Source organism: Bombina bombina, chromosome 7, assembly GCF_027579735.1.
Source record: "Bombina bombina isolate aBomBom1 chromosome 7, aBomBom1.pri, whole genome shotgun sequence".
NCBI lineage: Eukaryota > Metazoa > Chordata > Amphibia > Anura > Bombinatoridae > Bombina > Bombina bombina.
This window is the reverse complement of record NC_069505.1, coordinates 275,171,444-275,198,135: the sequence shown is the minus strand read 5'-3', so window position 1 is coordinate 275,198,135 and position 26,692 is coordinate 275,171,444.

The following is a 26,692-nucleotide window of genomic DNA, read 5'->3' as shown; positions in this document are numbered from 1 at the left end:
TCTAACTCTACTGTAATATGCTGGAAAAAGGGGACCTGCTATTAACACAAGGTAGATGGCTCCTGCTATTGTATTCTGGCCAGTAATTTGAGGTGTTCACTCTGCACTGTACACAATTAAAAGGACATGAAGCCCCAATTTTTTCTTTCATTATTCATATAGAAGACACAATTTAAAAAAAAAGTTTCCAATTTACTTATGTTATCAAATTTGCTTCATTCTCATGTTATTCTTTGCTGAAGAGATACAGTTAGGTAGCGTGCACATGCATAAAGCACTGCCTGACAGGAAATTGTGCTGTCATCTTGCGAATGTATAACATTGTTGCAAAACTGCTGCCATATAGTGCTGCAGACATGTGCATACTCCTGAGCTTACATTCCTGCTTTTCAACAAAGGATAACAAGAAAATGAAGAAATGTGATAATAGAAGTAAATTGGAAATTTGTCTAAAACTGTATTTTGTATCTGAAACATAAAAGAAAACTATTGGGTTTTATGTCCCTTTTAAGCTACCAAAAGCAAGTCATAAATATTAGTCAGTTCACTTTTTTCCTACACACCACATATGCTCACTACATAGGACATGAAATAATTTACTGAGTAACAATTGAATAGTGAACGTATAAAACTATAAGGACCATCTTTGGTTCAGCATCTGGGTACAGCTTGCTGATTGCTGGCTAAATGTACCCACCAATCAGCAAGCGCTACCCAGGTGCTGAACCAAAAATGGGCCGGCTCATAAGCATACATTCTTGCTTTTTCAAATAAAGATACCAAGAGAACAAAGTAAAAATTGATAATAGGAGTAAATTAGAAAGTTGCTGCTCTATCTGAATCCGTAAAGAAAAAAATTGGGTTCAGTGTCCCTTTGAGAGCTATGTAACTATAAATGCCTAAAAGTGTCCAGTGACACAGGGCCAGAATTAGATATGGTTGCATTGCACCCTCTGCGTGTTGTTACCCCTACACAGGGCTCGTTTGAGTTGCAACCACCTTGCCCACCTATTAAAAGTTGCCAAAGCACATATTCTTAATTCTGCTTTTTCCCAGTGGCCACAAAAACGAGTGCAAAGGGCCACATGTGGCATAGGCCACTAGTTGCCCGTTCTACTTTATGTTAAAACCCCTTCTAGCATATAGGTTAAAAATGAATGAGTGAATAAAAGAGAATACTCAGACAGGAATGCTAGCTGAATATGCTGTTTTTATCACTTTTATTTATCAGATTTAGAACATCTGAAAATATCTGTACATTTAAAAAGCGAGCGAGTTCTTCCTAGTAATCGAGAGAGTTTCATATCATCGGGACAGGAAGCAGGATTGCAGACTGAAGGCGACCAACATAAAACAGACTTAATATTATTAATGGACCATTAAACCTCAGGAGGCCAAAATGAAGATACATAATGAGGCATTAGAGGTCAGACAAACTATAGAGCTTCGCATGGAGTAATAAAAATACATGTGGGACATTGGTTTAGCTATTTAAATCAGAAAAGTGAATGTCATAAGCTACTGGATCAGAAAAATAAACCTAATAGCAAACAATATGAGCTCTGTAAACAATTCCTGAGTACAGCTGTCACATATTAGGTTTCTGCGTTCATCTGAATATTATACCCTAGAGCGCTGGACTGGGGATCAAAATGTGCCAATATTATAGGGGCGTTGGGCATATAGTAAAAATGTACAGTATTTTCATTATTTATATTGCCTGCTTACTTGTAATTCACCTTTAGACTTGTGTTCTAATTGCTCCCAGAGTGCAACCTGAATGATTCTAAACTCGAACCCTGCAACAGCCTACACAATGATTGCTTGATCCGTGCAGGAGCTCATTTATATTCATCCTCAACTGGTAACTGGAAGGAAATAAGATTAACATACCTAAGGCTTTAAGAGATCTATAGACATTATGGATGCATTTAAAATGATAGTTTTATGTATATTTATACATAAAACATCTAAGCAGTTAAAGAGCAATGAAAATCAAAAATTTTCAGGATTCAGATAGAACATGTAATTTTAAAAAAGACTATTCAATTTACTTCCGTTATCAAATTTACTTTGTTTTCTTGGTACCTTTTGTCAAAACGTATGCTCAACAAAGGATACCATGAGAGTGAAGCACATTAGATAATAGAAGTCCCTTTTTAACATTTATTCTTCTTTTTAAAAAAAATTGCTTTTGCCACCCTTCAAAAAAAATAGAAACAAAAAAAAAGAATCTACATTTTTCAGTTTTAAACATATTGGCCTAGATTAGAAGTGGCACAGTATTTATTTTTCGCAATTGCGAAAACTCTGCTAGAGTTATATTTTTTTTTAATTGAAATTAAATTACAGATATTAGATGGTAAAGAGCTCAAAGGACAATAAAGAATGGCATTCAGGTGAAATGGCGCTATTAAATTAGATTCACAGTGCAAGAAAGTAACCTGTTCCTTTTTGGTAATCCAGTCTATCACGAATTTGATCATAGCAGCTAATTTATAATGTTTAATATTTGGTAAAGCGAGACCTGCCGAGAGTTTAGGATTCATGAGGCGCGCGAGAGCTATCCGAGGTTTAGCTCCTTTCCAAATAAACCTGGAGCAAGATTTATTAAACCTTTGGATATCTACTTTAAGTATAAATGCCAGAATATTTTGTATTAAATATAACATTTCGGAAATATTAACGTTTTAATTAGCATGGCACATGCAGACAGAGAGATCGGTAGATACAACCATTCATCAAGTCTGTTGATACAATTTTTGAAACATTTGGGGAAATGTAAATAGTACCCCTCATGAGGTTTTGTACTTAATCTAATGCCCAAATAATTAATTGATGCAGTCTCTATAAAAGGGGTGATTAATACTACTGTCACTAGATTTGTAAAGCCATAGTAGTTCCGATTTCATTAAATAATTCTATATCCTGAGATATTGCCGAAAAGATGAATGTCAGCTTGTATATTTGGTAAATTGACCTTAAAGTGAAGGTCAATTTTGATGATAATCCTATTAAAAACAAGGGCACTTTAATTCATCAAAATTGACATTTCACTTGTTTTCTTCAAAAACTTACCTTTTAATCATGGCAGCTGCTCCAGCAATTCCCCAGGCTGTCGGAAGCCTCTGCAGACGTCAGAAATGACGAATCCGGCTTCCTCCAATCACGGCTTCCCCCCCGGGGGAATCTTGGCCTGATGCAACGCCGTGATTGGAGGAAGCCGGATTAGTCAATTTGGACCCTTGAAGACGGCTTGCGACGGGCGGAGGAAGTACTGGAGCAGCTGCCAGGATTAAAAGGTACGTTTTTGAAGAAAACGAGTGAAATGTCAATTTTGATGAATTAAAGTGCCCTTGTTTTTAATAGGATTATTAAAAACCGGGCACTAATTCATCAAAATTGACCTTCACTTTAAGATTGCTTAGACATAGTAAAAGGTCACCTGCGTATAATTAAAGAACTAGCTTCTGTCCGCCTAATTGTATTCCATTAAGATTTTGGCGAAGGAAGATCACCAGGGGTTCCAGGGAGATATTAAAGAGGAGCGGGAACAATGGACAACCTTGTCTAGTACCCCTATGTAAGCAGAATCGCTGTTAGAACCAAACTGTTGAAAAAAGATGGTCCCAACTAATATGATCGAAAACTTTCTCAGTGTCAACTGTCAACAATGCAAAATTAATTGTGCTTCTAAAATTGGAGTGTTTAAAATTTATTAAAAAAAAAAAATCTAGAGCCAGCATTACTTCGCGCATATTTTTCATGAAGCCTGTTTGATTCTAGTGAATTATATTACCTAAATAGAGTTTAAGTCTTTTGGCTATAATAGAAGTAAGGAGTTTATAATCAAAATTCAGGAGAGAAATCGGTCTATATGAAGTGGGTAGTTCTGGGTCTTTATGTTTTTTGAGAATTAAAGTAATATTTGACGCAGCAAAGTATGGTGAGCATTGGGTGTTATCAGAAAAATTTAAATGAAATAATTTATGAAGTGTAGGGGTGATTTCTTCCTGGAGAACTCTGTAAAATTCTAGGGGGAGCATATCTGGACCAGCTGCTTTATTTAACTTTAACTGGATGGAAATGGGCAAATTTAGATCTTTCATTATTTCTTGCGAGAGCTTAGGTAGATTAAGATTTCCCCAAAATATTTCTTTTTTTTAATCAGGTCTACCTTGTCTGCTTTATATAAATCTTGGAAAAAATCATAAAACACCTTTTCAATGTCTGCATTATCTGTAAATCTATCCTTATCACTTTTAATAGTAGTAATGATATTCCTGGATGATGGTGATCCTGGCAAGAAATTTTTGCTGATCTACCCACATAACCCCCATATATAGCCCTCTGTCTAAGGTCCTCAAGGGCTATTTTTTTGTTTGATTAATATATCTCTTTGAGTCTTATAGTTGTTTCTATTAATGCCAATGACTTGTTATATCTGCTGCAGAGTTTTAAATGTATGAAAAATAATAATTTAGGTATAATTTTGTATTTGAAATAGCTGGTTTTGCTCACTTGAACAATTACCCATTGTTCTCAAAAACATGCCTATTCAAATGGGGTGCACTAAAAGCTCATGTTACTTCTCTATATTAAAAAACTAATAGTTAGCTATGGAACACATTAAAGACCTACTCTTATTTGTTATATTACTTACACATATCACTAGCCTAGCAGTGTCCTCCACAAAAAAGTTTGCCAGTCGGGTGGCATTATGAAGTAGCTGGGAGGGGGTGGTTTAAAACATTGCAATATTATAACAGTTTTTGTTATTTATAAATGTTAGTTAAGCTATACAAAGCACAGATTAATTGCATAATTTCACATAAATTGATTTAAAGGGACAGTCAACACCAGAATTTTTGTTGTTTTCAAAGATAGATAATACCTTTATTACCCATTCCCCAGTTTTGCATAACCAACACTGTTATATTAATATACTTTTAACCTCTGTGATTAACTTGTATCTAAGCATCTTCTGACAGCCCCCTGATCACATGACATTTTATTTATTATCTATTGACTTTCATTTTAGCCAATTAGTGCAGTGTCTGCCACAATCCACGGGCTTGATCACAATGTTATCTATATGGTTTACATGAACTAGCTCTCCCCTGTTGTAAAAAGCAAATTAAAAAAACATGTGATAAGAGGCGGCCTTCAAGGGCTTAGAAATTATCATATGAGCCTTCCTAGGTTTATCTTTCAACTAAGAATACCAAGAGAACAAAGCAAAATTGGTGATAAAAGTAAATTGGAAAGTTGTTTAAAATTACATGCCCCATTTGAAACATGAAAGTTTTTTTTTTAACTTGACTTTTACAGATTAAGGATAATCTGTAAAACAAACATTAAAAACATTTAATATTAGCCAATTTTGGATTAATATTATTTTAAATTTTAGCAGAGTGATTAGAAAAATCATCCAAATTGTGCACCCACTAAGGGCTAGATTACTCGATGTACGCTAACTGTAGCTTTCGACAAATCAGGGTTTTACGGCTTTTTGCACACCACAGAAATAGAGCACGTATTACGAATTGAAAGTAAATGTATTCGCTTGAAAGCAATCAAATTTAATGAGAGTCCGGTTAGTGTGACTTCAGAGCTCACATAAAAGGTAAGGGAAGAAAAAAGTTGCATAAAACACTACATAAATACATGAAAAATACAGTTACACTCAAACACTGTCTGGAAAAAAATTATATTAAAAAAAAAAAAAACCTTTCCAAATGTTTTCCTTGTATCAGGTTTTCTGGCCTGATTGAATACAATTTTCAACTACATCATAAGAAAAGTTTCTGTGTCCGAGCCGTCAAGTTGAGAGACGAGATCTTGATGAAAGAAAAGACATTGAGATAGCAGAACATCTGTACTAGATCCAGGAACCAAGTTCTGAGCAGCCAAGCAGGAGCTATCACATTTACTGATAAGAGCTTGTTTAATCTGAGCAATCACTCTCAGAAACAGAACTGTTTGAGGAAATATGTAACAAGCTGCTAGAACATCTACAAACTCCACCTATGGATATCTGGATCTTGCAAAATATCTAGGAAGTTTGTTGTTAAAAAAAAAAAATTAAATGTCTATCTCCGGTAGACCCCATTGATCTACAATATGGATGAAAACATCCAGATGAAGAGGCCATTCCCCTGGATGAAAAGATTGGCAACTGAGATAATCTACTTTCCAGTTGTTTACACCTGGGATAAGGATTGCAGAAATTGTATAGAGATTGTCCTCAAGTTAAAATTCGGGAAACCTCCATCACTAGAGAACAGTGAGTTCCCCCTTGATGAATGACATAGGTTTCGCTGTAACTTTATCCGATTGAAAAGGCAGGTGAGTCTTCTTAAAGGAGAGGCCAGCTCTGAAGGGCCCAAAAGACTGCACAGAGTCCTAGAATATTTATTGGTAACCTCGCCTCCTGAGGAGACCAAACTAATTGTGCTCTCCGGGACCCCCAAACTGCACCATAATCCAAAAGGCTTGCATCGGGTGCGATTATTGTCCAGGTAAGACATAGCAATGATGCCCCTAGAGAAATGGAATGAAGATCTGTATAACATGACAGGGACTATTTCACTTTGAAATCCAAGAGGATTCTTTGGAGAGCTGTGTATAATCCTTGCACCACTGGCACTGACATAGCATGAAGAGCTAATATTTCCATGCACTGAGCTACAGCTGGAACTTTGAAATAAAATGATGGACTTTCACAAGCTGATTGAACTTTCAAACTCCTTTGTTCTGTTAAATAAAGTCTCACAAAAATAGAGTATATAATGACTTCTAGGAAGAAGACCCTGGAATTTTTTTATTTTTTTACCGTTGATTCTCCAACCGTGCAACAACAACAATTTAACAGTACGAGATACAGCTAAATGTAAACATGGAGCCTGTACCAAGATATTGTCCAGGAGTGGGGCTATTGCAATACCATGAGCACTGATTACAGACAAGAACTTTTGTAAAGATTCTGAAAACTGTAGCCAGACCAAATAGTAGAGCAACAAACTGAAAATGTTTGTCCTGAAAGGCAAATCTTATGAACTCGAAATGATCCTTGTGGATAGGAATGTGAAGGTAAGTATATATTGCCCTTTTGAACAAGATGAATGATGATCAAAATTGTTTGTATTTTGTCAGTAGGAACTTTTGCTCTTTTTTTGGAACTATAAAAAGGTTGCAATAAAAACCTTGTCCTTGATCCAACACACGTACTGCAAGAAGCACGCTCATGTGTACCAGATCCTGAACACAGAGAAAAAAGGCCTTTGCTTTTACAGGGTCCTTTGGAATGTGGGACAAAATAAACCTTCCTCTCGAAGGACTTGACTTGGAGCCTATTCTGTAACCCTGGGAAACAATGTTGAACAGAATGAGACCAGGCCTTCTAAAAAAGGTAGAGGAAGAAGTATGTTTTGACTGTTTAGTCCTGTTCCAATTGATATTAGACTTCTATAAAATTGTGGAAGGATAATTTTTCTATGAAGTGGAGGAGGACTTTTGGTTCCTAAATTGATAAAAGGAACAGAAACGGCCAGTAGCTCCGTTTTTTCCTTTGGACGTTTTGTCCAGAAAACAAACAAACTCCTTTACACCCCATCAAAGTGGAAATGATGGCGTCTAGTCCAGGCCCAAACAAGATCTTCCCTTTAAAAGGAAGAGATAGAAGTCTAGATTTTGACACCAAGTTAGCTAACCATGATGTGAGCCCTATTCTTAGCATTAATTCTGATTATGTCAACAATAGCATCACAAATTAAAGTATTAGCTGACCTTAGAAGTTTCAAACAATGTTGAAAGTCTTCATCTACAGAATCATCTGAAAGTTGCTCAGATATACCATCACACCAAAAAGAGTAGAAGCTGCTGCAACACAAGCAATGCTAACAGCTGGTCTGAATAAGAAACCCACTTGTTAAAAAGCTTTTATGTGAAAGGACTTTAGTTTTATACACATCAGGTCCTAGAAGTACTATCCTCTAAGGGAAAAGTAGTAAGCTTAGTCAAAGTAAAAGTAGGACCATCCACCTTTGGAATAGTTTTCCAAAGCTCTATAATTGAAGCCGGTAAAGGAAAAATTATCTTGAATTTTGATGCTGGTCTGTAAGAGAAGCCTGGCTTGGACTGTTCTTTGGTGATTATTTCAGAAATCGCCTCAGGCACTGGAAAAATCTCTAAAGACTTAGCAGCAGGTTTCAAAATCAAAGCCAGTTGCGTAACATAATTTTCATCAGTAGGTTTAGGGTCATGAAGTACATAAAACCTCTTTTAGCAAGGTACAAAGATGTTCCAGCTTGAACATAAAGAGAAAGAATCTGAGACCTGACCAGAGATTGCCTCCTGATCATCAAAAATAAGTTCACCTTCACAAGACGGAAATGAGGTGCCAGAGTCTGAATCTTTAAGAAGCTGATAATGATCTAGCTTTGTGAGATTCAGGGTGAGCAGATAAATCGCAGAGTGTAGAAAGAATAGGTACTGTATGGCACACTTATATTAATATACAAATGAGATTTACCAGACACAGAATTGTGTGGGGGAAAAGAAGATGGAAGGTTTGAAAATAAAATTTAACTTTTAATTGTTTATTGATAAAAACTAAGACACATATTAAAAATCTTAAAAAACATACAGATACAAATGCCTGCCCTCTGGAGAATAAGTCATACAGACTTACTACAATTATATTACACAGGTATCTAGTAAACTATATGCATAGAACAAGGGGTGATTGAACAGAAAGTTCAGTATGTGTACTAAATGTACTTGTCTATCTCACAAATTAAGCCATTATTAGGCTAAAAAGAAACCCCCCAAGGTTGTATGTATGAGTGTAGTTGAACAATTAAAACGGGTATTGGTTAGTGCTACAGCTAATTATAACAATAAAGGCCAACTTGCATGTTTTAATACTAAGAGCTGACTGTCAATTAGTACACAGGGAGAGTCCCCAGTGTCCCAGTGTTAACGCTCTCAATTGGCTAGGTACTTGTCTATAACACTGATGATATCATAGAGGAGAACCCACCCCGCCAAGTAATATACGTTAGTGTGACTGAGTAGTTAACAACTAGTCCAAGTTTGTGCTACAGCAAATTATAGCGATAGAAATCAACTGGGATGATTTCACATTCAGAACTAACTATTTATCAAATAGTGTGCAGGGATAATCCACAATATCTATGTTCTCAATTAGCTAGCACCATCACATTGTAGTTAATGACATCTAGGTCCCTGTCACACTTGAAGTGTAAGACCATTGTCTGTGTGTTATATTGGATCGGAAGATATCTATGCAGGGATAATCCCAACTGCAAATGTTCTCAGATCACTAAACACTTTTTACAATATGCTTAACACGTAGCTTTGTATAGACATTGCTGCCACAATATAAGTAACCCGCTTGTGAATATTGGAACTTAAAGATCAAATTAAAGATACCAATTATGAGATTTGTGCAAAAGCACCAACTTATATTTTCTAACAGAGAGCAGGGCGAACGCCTGATGCACGTTTCGCCACTGCTTTGTCAAAGACACTGAGCAGATAAATCAGCTGCAGGTTTCTTGTCAGACACATTCCTTTTGCACTTACTTGGAGGAGGCATAGCCACCAACATCTCAGAAAAAGTTTAAAGAACAAAATCTTTAAAATCTGAGATTCTCCATTGTACAGTAGAAACAGAGGGAGGGCATGAGGCATTAAGCATTAAGTTGATTAGAATTAATAAGGTGATCCATAGCAGCAATGCACTACTGGAAGCGAACTGCCCACATCAGGTAAGACAATGACAAAAAGTTTATATGAACAACAATCATTTACCAGATAAGTCCCAGTATGGCGTTGCGGCTACTAAGGCTACCTAGGTATGGACAAAGAATACCAAAAGAATATAGAAAAATAAATAGTAGAAGTCCACTAGAAAGCTAAAATACTACACAAAATCACTAAGAATGACTATAGATAGGGGGTGCAAAAGAAAATAGCAATGCAACTGTAGCATTAACCTAAACAATAATATTATAATATAATATTATTAATAATATTGGTAGGGTAAGAATGCTACCTATGGATACATTTTTATGTCATTCATATTGAAATAAAACATAAGCAGGTGTAATTATAATAAAAAAGTCTCTTAGTTTGGTTTTGCACTTGTATTAATAAGTCCACTTTAGAGGACTCCTTTTTGACCGGTATTTGATAGAAGGCTGCTCTCTCCTCACAAGTAGATGTCGTGATATCTGAAGAAAAATATAGAGAACAGGAGAGGCGCATGTGTGTACCAGTAACAGAATGGAAATAAGCCAATAAATGTCCTATTCAGGGTACTCACATTTGTGAGGAGCACTCATACAGTGCTATTGGAGGCAGGCTGGATGTTTGGCAGCGACCCAGCTCACTGTACACTGTTCAGTCTTGATATACAGGTACACAGGATCCCAATATCTGTATATGCAAAGGAAAACAGAAGGGGCAACTGTGTGTACCAGTGGTATAATGTGATATTTTGACAAGCCTAATCAGGGTACTCACATTTAAGATGAGAACTCAGACAGTGCTATTGGGAACAGGCTGGGTAGTTAGCAGCAACCCAGCTTGCTGGTCACCTCGATAGGCCAAAAATCAGGAACACAGGAACATAAAACCCTAATAGTGAAAGGATAGCGATCTCTGCAGAGATGGACTCCCGATGGGAGTGATTGGTAAGTTATAGGCTAATTCAGTAAGGTTCCAAAGATGTTGCTAGTAGTAAAAACTAATTTATTAAAAAAAGGGAATAAAATATATAAAATACAAATACACAATGGAACCTTAAGGTGGGATATGCTAGCTTCCCACCTTAGCTATATGCAACGCGAGAAACCTGTTCCCAATAGCACTGTCTGAGTGCTCATCTTAAATGTGAGTACCCTGATTAGGCTTGTCAAAGTAAGAAAATCTATGCTTACCTGATAAACGTATTTCTTTTTTGACAGTATGAGTCCACGGATCATCTTAATTACTAATGGGATATTCACCTCCTGGTCAGCAGGAGGAGGCAAAGAGCACCACAGCAGAGCTGTTAAATAGCTCCTCCCTTCCCTCCCACTCCAGTCATTCGACCGAAGTTAGGAAGAGAAAGGAAAAGCCAAGGTGCAGAGGTGTCTGAAGTTTACAATAACCCACAACCTGTCTTACAAGAACAGGGCGGGCCGTGGACTCATCGTGTCAAAAAAGAAATAAATTTATCAGGTAAGCATAAATTTTCTTTTTTAAGACACAATGAGTCCACGGATCATCTTAATTACTAATGGGATTCAATACCCAAGTTAGAGTACACAGATGATACGGGAGGGACAAGACAGGGAACCCAAATGGAAGGCACTACTGCTTGAAGAACTTTGAAAAAAGTGTGAAGAGAGGACCAAGTTGCAGCCTTGCAAATCTGTTTCACAGAAGCCTCATTTTTGAATGCCCATGAGGAAGCAACAGCCCTCGTGGAATGAGCCGTAACTCTCTCGGGAGGCTGCTGTCCAGCAGTCTCATATGCAAAACGTATAATACTCTTCAGCCAAAAAGAAAGAGAAGTAGCCGTAGCTTTCTGTCCCTTGCATTTTCCTGAGAAAAACCACAAACAAGGAAGAAGACTGACGAAAGTCCTTAGTCGTCTGCAGGTAAAACTTTAAAGCACGGACCACGTCCAAATTGTGCAGAAGCCTTTCCTTCTGGGAAGAAGGATTAGGACACAAGGAAGGAACAACAATCTCCTGATTAATGTTCCGATCAGAAACAACCTTAGGAAGAAATCCTAATTTAGTACGTAAAACTACCTTATCTGAATGGAAAATAAGATAAGGAGACTCATACTGTAATGCCGAGAGCTCTGACACTCTCCGAGCAGAAGAAATAGCAACAAGAAATAAAACTTTCCAAGATAACAACTTAATATCTAAGGAATGCATAGGCCCAAACGGAGACCCTTGAAGAACTTTGAGAACTAAATTAAGACTCCATGGAGGAGTAACTGGTTTGAACACAGGCCTGATCCTGACCAAGGCCTGACAGAACGATTGTACATCTGGAACATCCGCCAGACGTTTGTGTAACAAAATAGATAAGGCCGAGATTTGCCCCTTTAGTGAACTCGTCGATAAACCTTTCTTCAAACCCTCTTGGAGAAAGGACAAAATTCTAGGAATCCTAACTCTACTCCATGAGTAGCCATTGGATTCACACCAATAGAGATATTTACACCAAATCTTATGGTAAATCCTTCTAGTAACAGGCTTACAAGCCTGAATCATGGTCTCTATAACAGAGTCAGAAAATCCCCGCTTGGATAAAATTAAGCTCAATCTCCAAGCAGTCAGCTTCAGAGAAAATAGATTTGGGTGAAGGAAGGGCCCCTGAATCAGAAGGTCTTTCCTCAACGGAAGTCTCCAAGGTGGTAGATATGTGGATCTCCACCAGATCTGCATACCAAATCCTGCGAGGCCAGGCCAGTGCTGTGAGGATCACCGAGGCCCTTTCCTATTTGATTCAAGCAATTACTCGAGAAAGAAGAGCAAACGGAGGAAACAGGTATGCTAGATTGAAGGTCCAAGGGGCCGCCAGAGCATCTATCAGTTCTGCCTGGGGGTCCCTGGATCTCGACCCGTATCTCGGGAGCTTGGCATTCTGCCACGATGCCATGAGATCTAATTCCGGCTGACCCCACCTGAGAATCAGGCTGGAGAACACTTCCGGATGGAGTTCCCACTCCCCCGGATGAAAGGTCTGCCTGCTCAGAAAATCCGCCTCCCAGTTGTCCACCCCTGGGATGTAGATCGCCGACAGACAGCAAGAATGGGCCTCCGCCCACTGAATTATTTTGGATACCTCTGTCATCGCCAAGGAACTCCTCGTTCCTCCCTGACAATTGATGTAGGCCACTGACGTTATGTTGTCCGACTGGAACCTGATAAACTGTACCGACTGGGGGCATACATCTGGGGCCAGGCCAGAAGAGCATTGTAGATCACTCTCAGTTCCAGAATATTTATGGTAAAACAGACTCTGACTGAGTCCATATTCCCTGAGACTTTAGAGAGCCCCAGACTGCTCCCCACCCTAGAAGGCTGGCATCTGTTGTCACAATCACCCAAGATGGTCTGCGAAAGCATGTTCCCTGGGGGAGATGATCCAGAGACAACCACCATTGTAGAGAGACCCTTGTCTCCTGCTCCAGAAGAAGATGAGGGGACAAGTCTGTATAATCTCCATTCCATTGTATCAGCATGTTCAACTGCAGAGTTCTGAGATGGAAGTGAGCAAATGGGATGATGTCCATTGTCGCCACCATCAGACCGATTAACTTCATGCATTGAGCAACTGATGGTCGAGGAGTGGACTGAAGGGCTAGACAAGTATCGATAATCTTTAATTTCCTGACTTCTGTCAGAAAAATCTTCATAGACAGAGAGTCTATTATGGTTCCTAAGAAAGTTACCCTTGTGTTTGGAACTAAGGAACTCTTTTCTAAATTTACCTTCCATCTGTGAGATCTTAGGAAGGACAACACCAAGTCCGTGTGGGATCTTGCTAGCTGAAAGGATGGCGCCTGAACTAGAATGTCGTCCAGATAAGGCCCCACTGCAATGCCTTTTGATCGAAGCACTGCCAACAGAGATCCCAGAACCTTTGTGAAGATTCTGGGGGGTGTGGCAAGACCGGAAGGAAGAGTCACAAACTGGAAGTGTTTGTCCAGAAAGGCAAACCTTAAAAACTTGTGATGATCCCTGTGAATGGGAACATGTAGATACGCGTCCTTTAAATCAACTGTTGTCATAAATTGACCCTCCTGGATTAATGGAAGAATGGAACGAATTGTTTCCATCTTGAAGGACGGTACCCTGAGAAACTTGTTTAGACTCTTGAGGTCTAAAATTGGCCTGAAGGTTCCCTCTTTTTTGGGAACCACAAACAGATTGGAATAAAACCCTAGACCCTGTTCCTGAATTGGAACGGGAACAATCACTCCCAGAGCGGAGAGGTCTCCTACGCAGTGTAAGAACGCCTCTCTCTTTGTCTGGTCTGCAGATAATCTTGAAAGTAGAAATCTGCCTCTGGGAGGAAAAACTTTGAACTTAAGTTTGTATCCCTGAGACACTATTTCTATTTCCCAGGGATCCTGGACATCCCGAACCCAGGCTTGAATGAAGAAGGAAAGTCTGCCCCCTACCAGATCCGGTCCTGGATCGGGGGCATGCCCTTCATGCTGTCTTAGAATCACTAACCAGCTTCTTGGACTGTTTTCCTTTGTTCCAAGACTGGCTGGGTCTCCATGTAGGCTTAGACTGTTCCTGCTTAGAGGAGGAAGAGGAAGAGTTTCCTTTGAAATTTCGAAAGGAACACAAATTGCTCTGTCGTCCTTTTTGTTTATTTCTCTTATCTTGAGGGAGAAGATGACCCTTACTTCCCGTGATATCAGAAATAATTTCCTTCAGATCAGGTCCAAACAAGGTCTTCCCCTTGTAAGGAATAGCTAGAAGTATAGACTTAGATGACACATCCGCAGACCAAGGTTTTAACCATAAGGCTCTGCGGGCTAGAATAGAGAAACTCAAGATCTTAGCTCCCAAGTTCATAACTTGAAGGGAAGCGTCCGAAATAAAGGCATTAGCTAGCTTAAGAGCTTTTATCCTATCTTGGATCTCATCCAAAGAAGTTTCTGTCCTGAGTGCCTCAGACAGAGCATCAAACCAATATGCCACTGCACTAGTGACGGTGGCAATGCACACAGCCGGTTGCCTTGCAGACCCTGGTGTACATAAATCTTCTTGAGTAACCCCTCTAACTTCTTATCCATAGGATCTTTGAAAGCACAACTATCCTCTATAGCAGTGGTTCCCAACCTGTGGTACGCATACCCCTGGGGGTACTTGGCAGACCAGTTGGGGGTACGCAAAAATATTGTTGGTAATGGCAGAAGATGCGGGAAGGGGTCGGGGGGGGCACTCTCAATGGGTCATCAACTAATAGCCATCTGTTATAACAATCTGTGGAAGGAAGGAGCGCTCAGCTGGAAAGTGACAAGTGAAGTCCTGGCCTGGCATATAGGCAGATGGGAGCACCTGCACCTGAAATATGTGGACCTGGTGTGGATGACTCCGGTCCATATATTAATGATCACCCTGTCTCACCAGACAGCTTAGCCTCCTGCTCCACCCACCCCGTGCAGTGCACAAAATTTTGACTGCGAGTGTGCAGTTAGAAGTGGCACTGCAGCAGCATAGCTGCGTGGACACGTGTTGGTAGGGGCGTGGAGGTTGTGAGTCACACAGGTGAGGCGGGTCTGCATCCCCAAATAAGTTATAGTCAGTGCCGGTAAGTAAAGTACTGCTGCTAGTGCTTGCTTGATTCAGATTGCTTCACTTCCAACTAAAAATGTCCATAGTGACTGGGTGGTTAATATCAATCTCACAAATTTAAATATTTATTTTTATGATCATTACACTTTGACTACCCCCAGGGCCGTGTTTAGGGGCAACCAGGCAGCTGCCAGGGGCTCCTCCTAAAAATGAGATCTGAGCTTTAATCCTGTTGATACACGTACAGTCGTATGCCATTTAGGTATAGCTTACCTCCCCTATAAAAACATAATTTATGCTTACCTGATAAATTTATTTCTCTTGTAGTGTATCCAGTCCACGGATCATCCATTACTTATGGGATATTCTCCTTCCCAACAGGAAGTTGCAAGAGGATCACCCACAGCAGAGCTGCTATATAGCTCCTCCCCTCACTGCCATATCCAGTCATTCGACCGAAACAAGACGAGAAAGGAGAAACCATAGGGTGCAGTGGTGACTGTAGTTTAATTAAAATTTAGACCTGCCTTAAAAGGACAGGGCGGGCCGTGGACTGGATACACTACAAGAGAAATAAATTTATCAGGTAAGCATAAATTATGTTTTCTCTTGTTAAGTGTATCCAGTCCACGGATCATCCATTACTTATGGGATACCAATACCAAAGCTAAAGTACACGGATGATGGGAGGGACAAGGCAGGATTAAACGGAAGGAACCACTGCCTGAAGAACCTTTCTCCCAAAAACAGCCTCCGAAGAAGCAAAAGTATCAAATTTGTAAAATTTTGAAAATGTGTGAAGTGAAGACCAAGTCACAGCCTTGCAAATCTGTTCAACAGAGGCCTCATTTTTAAAGGCCCAGGTGGAAGCCACAGCTCTAGTAGAATGAGCTGTAATCCTTTCAGGGGGCTGCTGTCCAGCAGTCTCATAGGCTAAGCGAATTATGCTCCGAAGCCAAAAGGAAAGAGAGGTTGCCGAAGCTTTTTGACCTCTCCTCTGTCCAGAGTAAACGACAAACAGGGAAGATGTTTGGCGAAAATCTTTAGTAGCTTGTAAGTAAAACTTCAAGGCACGGACTACGTCCAGATTATGTAAGAGACGTTCCTTCTTTGAAGAAGGATTAGGACACAATGATGGAACAACAATCTCTTGATTGATATTCTTGTTAGAAACCACCTTAGGCAAAAACCCAGGTTTGGTACGCAGAACTACCTTATCTGCATGAAAAATCAGATAAGGAGAATCACATTGTAAGGCAGATAGCTCAGAGACTCTTCGAGCCGAGGAAATAGCCATCAAAAACAGAACTTTCCAAGATAAAAGTTTAATATCAATGGAATGAAGGGGTTCAAACGGAACTCCTTGAAGAACTTTAAGAACCAAGTTTAAGCTCCACGGGGGAGCAACAGTTTTAAACACAAGCTTAATTCTAACCAAAGCCTGACAAAATGCCTGGACGTCTGGAACCTCTGCCAGACGCTTGTGCAAAAGAATAGACAGAGCAGAAATCTGTCCTTTTAAAGAACTAGCTGATAATCCTTTGTCCGAACCCTCTTGGAGAAAAGACAATATCCTAGGAATCCTAACCCTACTCCATGAGTAATTCTTGGATTCACACCAATAAAGATATTTACGCCATATCTTATGGTAGATTTTCCTGGTGACAGGCTTTCGTGCCTGTATTAAGGTATCAATGACTGACTCGGAGAAGCCACGCCTTGATAGGATCAAGCGTTCAATCTCCATGCAGTCAGTCTCAGAGAAATTAGATTTGGATGATTGAAAGGACCTTGTATTAGAAGGTCCTGCCTCAGAGGCAGAGTCCATGGTGGAAAGGATGACATGTCCACTAGGTCTGCATACCAGGTCCTGCGTGGCCACGCAGGCGCTATCAGAATCACCGATACTCTTTCCTGCTTGATTTTGGCAATCAGTCGAGGGAGCAGAGGAAACGGTGGAAACACATAAGCCAGGTTGAAGAACCAAGGAGCTGCTAGAGCATCTATCAGCGTCGCTCCCAGGTCCCTGGACCTGGATCCGTAACAAGGAAGCTTGGCGTTCTGGCGAGACGCCATGAGATCCAGTTCTGGTTTGCCCCAACGATGGATCAGTTGAGCAAACACCTCCGGATGGAGTTCCCACTCCCCCGGATGAAAAGTCCCAGTTCTCTACGCCTGGGATGTGGATCGCTGACAGATGGCAAGAGTGAGACTCTGCCCAGCGAATTATCTTTGAGACTTCTAACATCGCTAGGGAACTCCTGGTTCCCCCTTGATGGTTGATGTAAGCCACAGTCGTGATGTTGTCCGACTGAAATCTGATGAACCTCAGGGTTGCTAACTGAGGCCAAGCTAGAAGAGCATTGAATATTGCTCTTAACTCCAGAATATTTATTGGGAGGAGTTTCTCCTCCTGAGTCCACCATCCCTGAGCCTTCAGGGAGTTCTAGACTGCGCCCCAACCTAGAAGGCTGGCATCTGTTGTTACAATCGTCCAATCTGGCCTGCGAAAGGTCATACCCTTGGACAGATGGACCCGAGATAGCCACCAGAGAAGAGAATCTCTGGTCTCTTGATCCAGATTTAGTAGAGGGGACTAATCTGAGTAATCCCCATTCCACTGACTTAGCATGCATAATTGCAGCGGTCTGAGATGCAGGCGCGCAAATGGCACTATGTCCATTGCCGCTACCATTAAGCTGATTACTTCCATGCACTGAGCCACTGACGGACGTGGAATGGAATGAAGGACACGGCAAGCATTTAGAAGTTTTGATAACCTGGACTCCGTCAGGTAAATTTTCATCTCTACAGAATCTATCAGAGTCCCTAGGAAGGTGACTCTTGTGAGTGGGGATAGAGAACTCTTTTCCACGTTCACTTTCCACCCATGCGACCTCAGAAATGCCAGAACTATCTCTGTATGAGACTTGGCAATTTGAAAGCTTGACGCCTGTATCAGGATGTCATCTAGATACGGAGCCACCACTATGCCTCGCGGTCTTAGAACCGCCAGAAGTGAGCCCAGAACCTTTGTAAAGATTCTCGGGGCTGTAGCCAACCCGAAGGGAAGAGCTACAAATTGGTAATGCCTGTCTAGAAAGGCAAACCTTAGGAACCGATGATCTTTGTGAATCGGTATGTGAAGGTAGGCATCCTTTAAGTCCACTGTGGTCATGTACTGACCCTCTTGGATCATGGGTAGGATGGTCCGAATAGTTTCCATTTTGAATGATGGAACTCTGAGGAATTTGTTTAAGATCTTTAGATCCAAGATTGGTCTGAAGGTTCCCTCTTTCTTGGGAACCACAAACAGATTTGAATAAAACCCCTGTCCCTGTTCCGTCCGCGGAACTGGATGGATCACTCCCATTACTAGGAGATCTTGCACACAGCTTAGGAATGCCTCTTTCTTTATCTGGTTTGCTGATAACCTTGAAAGATGAAATCTCCCTTGTGAAGGAGAAGCTTTGAAGTCCAGAAGATATCCCTGAGATATGATCTCCAACGCCCAGGGATCCTGAACATCTCTTGCCCACGCCTGGGCAAAGAGAGAAAGTCTGCCCCCCACTAGATCCGTTTCCGGATAGGGGGCCGTTCCTTCATGCTGTCTTGGGGGCAGCAGCAGGTTTTCTGGCCTGCTTGCCCTTGTTCCAGGACTGGTTAGGTTTCCAGGCCTGTCTGGAATGAGCAACAGTTCCCTCTTGTTTTGAAGCGGAGGAAGTTGATGCTGCTCCTGCCTTGAAATTTCGAAAGGCACGAAAATTAGACTGTTTGGCCTTTGATTTGGCCCTGTCCTGAGGAAGGGTATGACCCTTGCCTCCAGTAATGTCAGCAATAATTTCCTTCAAGCCAGGCCCGAATAAGGTCTGCCCCTTGAAAGGAATGTTGAGTAACTTAGACTTTGAAGTCACGTCAGCTGACCAGGATTTAAGCCATAGCGCCCTACGCGCCTGGATGGCGAATCCGGAATTCTTAGCCGTTAGTTTAGTCAAATGAACAATGGCATCAGAAACAAATGAGTTAGCTAGCTTAAGCGTTCTAAGCTTCTCAATAATTTCCTCCAATGGAGCTGTATGTATGGCCTCTTCCAGGGCCTCAAACCAGAATGCCGCCACAGCAGTGACAGGCGCAATGCATGCAAGGGGCTGCAAAATAAAACCTTGTTGAATAAACATTTTCTTAAGGTAACCCTCTAATTTTTTATCTATTGGATCTGAAAAAGCACAACTGTCCTCAACTGGGATAGTGGTACGCTTTGCTAAAGTAGAAACTGCTCCCTCCACCTTAGGGACCGTCTGCCATAAGTCCCATGTAGTGGTGTCTATTGGAAACATTTTTCTAAATATAGGAGGTGGGGAAAAGGGCACACCGGGTCTATCCCACTCCTTGCTAATAATTTCTGTAAGCCTTTTAGGTATAGGAAAAACGTCAGTACACACCGGCACCGCATAGTATCTATCCAGCCTACACAATTTCTCTGGAACTGCAACTGTGTTACAGTCATTCAGAGCAGCTAATACCTCCCCAAGCAATACACGGAGGTTCTCAAGCTTAAATTTAAAATTAGAAATCTCTGAATCAGGTTTCCCCGAGTCAGAGATGTCACCCACAGAATGAAGCTCTCCGTCCTCATGTTCTGCATACTGTGAGGCAGTATCAGACATGGCTCTTACAGCATTTGCACGCTCTGTATCTCTCCTAACTCCAGAGCTATCGCGCTTGCCTCTTAAATCAGGCAATCTAGATAATACCTCTGACAGGGTATTATTCATGATTGCAGCCATGTCCTGCAAGGTAATCGCTATGGGCGTCCCTGATGTAATTGGCGCCATATTAGCGTGCGTCCCCTGAGCGGGAGGCGAAGGGTCTGACACGTGGGGAGAGTTAGTCGGCATAACTTCCCCCTCGACAGAACCCTCTGGTGATAATTCTTTTATAGATAAAGACTGATCTTTACTGTTTAAGGTGAAATCAATAAATTTAGTACACATTCTCCTATGGGGCTCCACCATGGCTTTCAAACATAATGAACAAGTAGGTTCCTCTGTGTCAGACATGTTTAAACAGACTAGCAATGAGACTAGCAAGCTTGGAAAACACTTTAAAACAAGTTTACAAGCAATATAAAAAACGTTACTGCGCCTTTAAGAAACACAAATTTTCCCAAATTTTGAAATAACAGTGAAAAAATGCAGTTACACTAACGAAATATTTACAGTGTATGTAATAAGTTAGCAGAGCATTGCACCCACTTGCAAATGGATGATTAACCCCTTAATACCAAAAACGGTATAACAAATGACAAAAACGTTTTTTAAACAGTCACAACAACTGCCACAGCTCTACTGTAGTCCTGGATCATGCAGGAAGAAGCTGGATGTCTGTGTCTGTAATTTTTGCTGTGCAAAAAAACGCCCAAATAGGCCCCTCCCACTCATATTACAACAGTGGGAAGCCTCAGGGAACTGTTTCTAGGCAAAATTCAAGCCAGCCATGTGGAATAAACTAGGCCCCAATAAGTTTTATCACCAAACATATGTAAAAAACGATTAAACATGCCAGCAAACGTTTTAAAATACACTTTTATAAGAGTATGTATCTCTATAAGTCTGATACCAGTCGCTATCACTGCATTTAAGGCTTTACTTACATTACTTCGGTATCAGCAGCATTTTCTAGCAAATTCCATCCCTAGAAAAATATTTTAACTGCACATACCTTATTACAGGAAAACCTGCACGCTATTCCCCCTCTGAAGTTACCTCACTCCTCAGAATATGTGAGAACAGCAAAGGATCTTAGTTACTTCTGCTAAGATCATAGAAAACGCAGGCAGATTCTTCTTCTAAATACTGCCTGAGATAAACAGTACACTCCGGTACCATTTAAAAATAACAAACTTTTGATTGAAGAAATAAACATCTTACGACCTCCATCTTAGTTGAGAGTTGCAAGAGAATGACTGGATATGGCAGTGAGGGGAGGAGCTATATAGCAGCTCTGCTGTGGGTGATCCTCTTGCAACTTCCTGTTGGGAAGGAGAATATCCCATAAGTAATGGATGATCCGTGGACTGGATACACTTAACAAGAGAAAAAGTGCTTTCTTTATTTTGAGGGATGGGTGGGAGTAATGAAGAGAGGGGGTACTCTTAAATGAAAAGCCTAATCAAGGGGTACGGGAGAGAAAAAAGGTTGGGAACCGCTGCTCTATAGGAATAGTAGTTCTCTTAGCTAAGGTGGAAACGGCTCCTTCTACCTTAGGAACAGATTGCCAAGCCTCTTTAACAGAATCGGCTATTGGAAACATTTTCTTAAAAATAGGAGAGGGAGAGAAAGGAATGCCTGGTCTCTCCCACTCCTTAGCAATGATTTCAGTAGCTCTTTTAGGAACTGGAAATACATCTGTGTAGGAAGGAACCTCAAAATATTTGTTCAGTTTACTAGACTTCTGAGGGACAACCGCCACTGTGGAGTCACTATCATCCAAGGTAACTAAAACCTCCCTAAGTAACAGACGAAGGTGATCAAGTTTAAATCTGAAAGATACCACCTCTGAGTCCGTCAGAGGTAATAGACTCTCTGAATCTGAAATTTCTTCTTCAGAAGCTACTGCGGTACCCTCCTCTTCAGGTCGTTGGGAGGATACCTCCGAAATTGCAACAATTGCATCAAAAAACTTGCTTACTGAATGTCTGGCTTTCCTCTTACGTTTGCCCTGCAACATTGGAAAGTCAGACAGAGCATCAGAAATAGTAGAAGACATGAGAGAAGCTATGTCTTGTAACGAAATCCCAGAAGGGACTATAGCTAAAGCGCAGGGCACTGCTTGTGAGGGCGGTAAAATTTGGGACACTTGGGGAGAAAGCTGCGGCATATATTGACCCTCATCATTAGACTCTTGGACAACATCTTCCTTAGAGGAGACTGGCTCTGAAAAAATCTTTTCCCTATAATTCAAAGTCCTTTCAATACATGAAGGACAGAAAGGGATTGGTGGTTCCACGTTGGCGTCAAAACATAAAGAGCAGGTGACATCTTGCAAGTCCCCTTGGTCCATGCTTACTCACAATTTGCCAAATAGTAAACAAAAAAAAATTCAAAAGTATTTGCAAATATTAAAGTGATGGTAAACTCTCCCCTTTTTAAAATCAGATCTGGAATGTAAGCGCTATTTTAGATGGAATTTTATTCATCATGTGCAATGAAGATGCGCTATAACTTAGTTTTTAATATAGATATGAAATTCATATACCCCCAGTTACACCACCGGCTTCAAAAGTCAATTTTTCTGTCAGCTAAATGATTGAATTACTCTCCAATCAATGCTCTAGCTACAACAAAAGTGCCATATGGGGAGAGCGCTGATTGGACAACAATTCAATCTGTATCGCTCAGAAAATTGTACTTTTGAAGTAGGCGGAGGAGCATGCAGTATTTGAATTTCATATCTATATTAAAAAGCATATGATACTGCATCTTCATTACAGCTAAAGAATTAAACTTCATCTAAAATAGCGCTTACATTCCAGATCTGATTTTAAATAGGGGAGAGTTTACCATCACTTTAATTATAAAAAAACGTTAATGTCTCTTTAAATTCAAAACGGTTTCCTTTTTTACTGCAGATTTTCAGTTTTAAAAACGGTTTCCTTTTTTACTGCAAATCGCTCAGTTTTAAACAACAAAAAAAACAACCTCTGCACCTCAGCACTCTGCTGAAGTGCTCCTACCTGACTGAAGATCAGTTAGATTTCCTCTCTCTTCAGACGATCCGTTTTAGTATTGCCTTGATTTGAAAGCAACAACGATACGCTGTTAAAAAAGGAAATACCGTCTCTGTACTAGCAACACATGATTACTTTCACCATGCGACTCTAGAACAGACCGGATAAATCCTTCCCGATGTCGCACTATTCCTTCAGCCTCTCTAAACTGAAGCGCTACGAAAGTGGCGCGCAAAAACAGGAAGTACCACCCATCGTGGGCGTAAACCTATGCCGTTCTATTCAATGTACTAACAATATTACATAGAAAAGTGAAACCACCAGAGCCATCACGTAATGGATTTGTTTATCAGCTTAACTCCAGCCACAGTGCCAGCTAAATAACACTGCCCAATTACTTTCCCCTGAGGAAAAATGTAAACGTCCCAACATAAAGAGCTACTTTTCCTACAGAGCCCCTTATGTTCACTGTGTGCTTACTGATATTCTGAGTCTCCTTGTGCCCCAGAAATTTAAAGTAGCACTTACCTTGACTTCTGCCTGGCAGCAAGGCAGCTCTCAGGCTTGAGAGGTCCTCTCCCTCACATCGACCTGAGGAGAATAAAATGCTGAGTCAATGAATACCTCAGACTGAAGGATATAGGGCAGCAAGAAAATATGGGAGGCGCAGTGAGAATTATGTCCCACAAGTTCCCATTGCTCTAAAGCCACCAAGGCTCTACTGAAGAGACTGATATGGACTACGGCTACACCCTAGGACAAAGCAGTACATCTTGCACTGCTTCAAAAAATAATAAACTCTTGATTGAAGAATCTATACTAACACCTCACTTTACCTCTTCCTATCACTAAGGTAGGCAAAGAGAATGACTGGAGTGGGAGGGAAGGGAGGAGCTATTTAACAGCTCTGCTGTGGTGCTCTTTGCCTCCTCCTGCTGACCAGGAGGTGAATATCCCATTAGTAATTAAGATGATCCGTGGACTCATCGTGTCTTAAAAAAGAAATCACATTATACCACAGATACACACAGGTGCCCCTTCTGTTTTCCTTTGCATATACAGACATTTGGGATCCTGTGTTCCTGTATATCAAGATTGAACAGTGTACAGTGAGCTGGGTCACTGCCAAACATCCAGTCTGCCTCCAATAGCACTGTATGAGTGCTCCTCACAAATATGAGTACCCTGAATAGGGCATTTATTGGCTTATTTCCATTCTGTTACTGGTACACACATGCGCCTCCCCTGTTCTCTATATTTTTCTTCACTAGAAAGTTGTTTAGAATTGTATATGCTTTATTAATAATACAAATACATTTTTTACTTTAGTGTTCCTTTAATTGCTGAAAGGTGATACGTTTATTCTTTTATTCCCTCTCTCTCTCTCTCCATATTTCTTATGGTAATGGTAGGATATATATAAAAATGAGCAATGGTTTGGCTATTCTAAGGAAGCCCTAACTATATTTTCACTAAGCACATCAATACTATAGATACTTTGAAAGCATTCTATAAATAAACATAAGAAGTAAATGGCTTTTTAAGGCTTTACATATAATTAGAGGCTGCTCTCGTCAGCACTTAGGGAAGATTTATAGACAAATATATATTTCCACATTGAAATGAGATGCACAGTTTTAGTTAACCAAGATTAATTACCTTTACCAAGAGAATAATAAGGACATTTAGTATCTTGAGCAAGAAATTACTGAAATTCTGGGAAACCTATGCAGTGGGCAAAATAAAATAACAAATAAAATAGAAAATGTCACAATATAATAGAGACTTCATAAAGGAATAGATTCCTCGTAAAGGAATAGACTCATAATAAAGAAATAGACTCATAATAAAGAAATAGACTCCTCATAAAGAAATAGACTCCTCATAAAGAAATAGACTCCTTATGTAGTGAGCAAAGGTGCTAGGTGAGCAAACATCTGTGAAAATAACAACATTAAATTAATTCTTCAATTAATCTACATAGTAAATAGCCTTGTTTGTGTAGGCTGATCATGTTTTAGCTGCATCCTAAGGATGATATACATTTATCAAGCCTCGCTCTAATCCAAGTCTTCAACAAGTTTGTTTGTTAAAATTATTATATTTACAAATACATGCTTAAAGGGACAGTTTATTTAAAATTAAACTTTCACGATTCAGATAGGGCATGCAATTTTAAACAACTTTCCAATTTACTTTTATCATCAACTTTTGTTTTGTTCTCTTGGCACTCTTTGTTGAAATCTAAACCTAGGTAGGCTCCAATGCTAATTTCTAAGCCGTTGAAGGCTCTGCATTTTGACAGTTTTTCACAGATAGAGGGTGCTAGTTCACGTGTGCCACATAAATAACACTGTTCTCACGCCTGTGGAGTTACTTATGCGTGAGCAATGATTGGCTAAAATACAAGTCTGTCAAAAGAACTGAAATAAGTGTGCAGTCTGCAGTGCTTTGATATAAGGTAATCACAGAGGTAAAAAGGGTATTAATATAACTGTGTTGGTTATGCAAAACTGGGGAATGGGTAATGTGACGGATACCCCGACTAGGTAGCTCTGCCAGAGGGTCCTTCCTCTGCCTGGAACAGGCTGCTATGTAGCCCAGGAAAGTGATTTTAGCAGGAGCCCACCCAAATAACTAGACATACTAGCATTCAGGTGAAACAAGAACTGATTTTATTGTAAAACATACACTCCTTTTACACACACAGCTCATCTTGAGAAGACAAAGGACAATCCCACAATTTTCCCGCCATTCCCGCCCCTCCAGACAGGCTGGCGCCTCCATAGCAGCCACAGTACCACAGTGTCACTGTCCTAGTACAGGATTCCTCCAGGAGATCCAGCAGTTCCTCTTGGAGCCCAGAGATATCCTCCAGACCCTGGTCCGTCTCACTCCAAAACTGTGGGTACTCTGTCCTTTTTGTAAACAGCAATCCAGGGCCGCCGAAGCCAAAGCCCTCCTCCAGCCATGGCTGCGCTTGCATAGCGAGTCATTGGAGGGCACGATAGCCGTCCCCCACCCACATCTCTTGCTGGACCAGTCTATGTAGAACAGATAGCCATTCCTTCTTTGGCTGTTTTCCCAGGAAAGGCACTCTCACGGTCCGCCAAACACGGAACCTTGTGTCATTCGTGGGGAGGACCTTTCCATTGTCCCGCTCCTGTTGAAGAGCCCCCCACCAAAGGTCCCGGCGGATTAGGTCCCTCTGTTCCAGCACGTCCTGTTGGTAAATAGGACCGTCTAGCTGGGCCAGCGCCTCCTGTACTCTCCTTAGAAATTCGACTTCCATAGTAACCGGCTACTGTGGCCCTTCTCCTCTGTCAGGAATCATGTGAAAGAAGCAGATCCCACCGCTGCCAGCCAATGTGACGGATACTCGGGCTACCCCAACTAAGTAGCTCCGCCAGAGGGTCCTTCCTCTGCCTGGAACAGGCTGCTATGTAGCCTAGGATAGTTATTTTAGCAGGAGCCTACCCAAACATTCAGTACTGTGACTTTTAGAGAAAAACTTGCACAAAGTACTCCATTTAAACAGAAATTGTGGCTTGAATTGTGGCAGAAATTGTGGCTTGTTTTTGTTTGTTTAATTCCTTCACACGCTGGGCTTTAACGG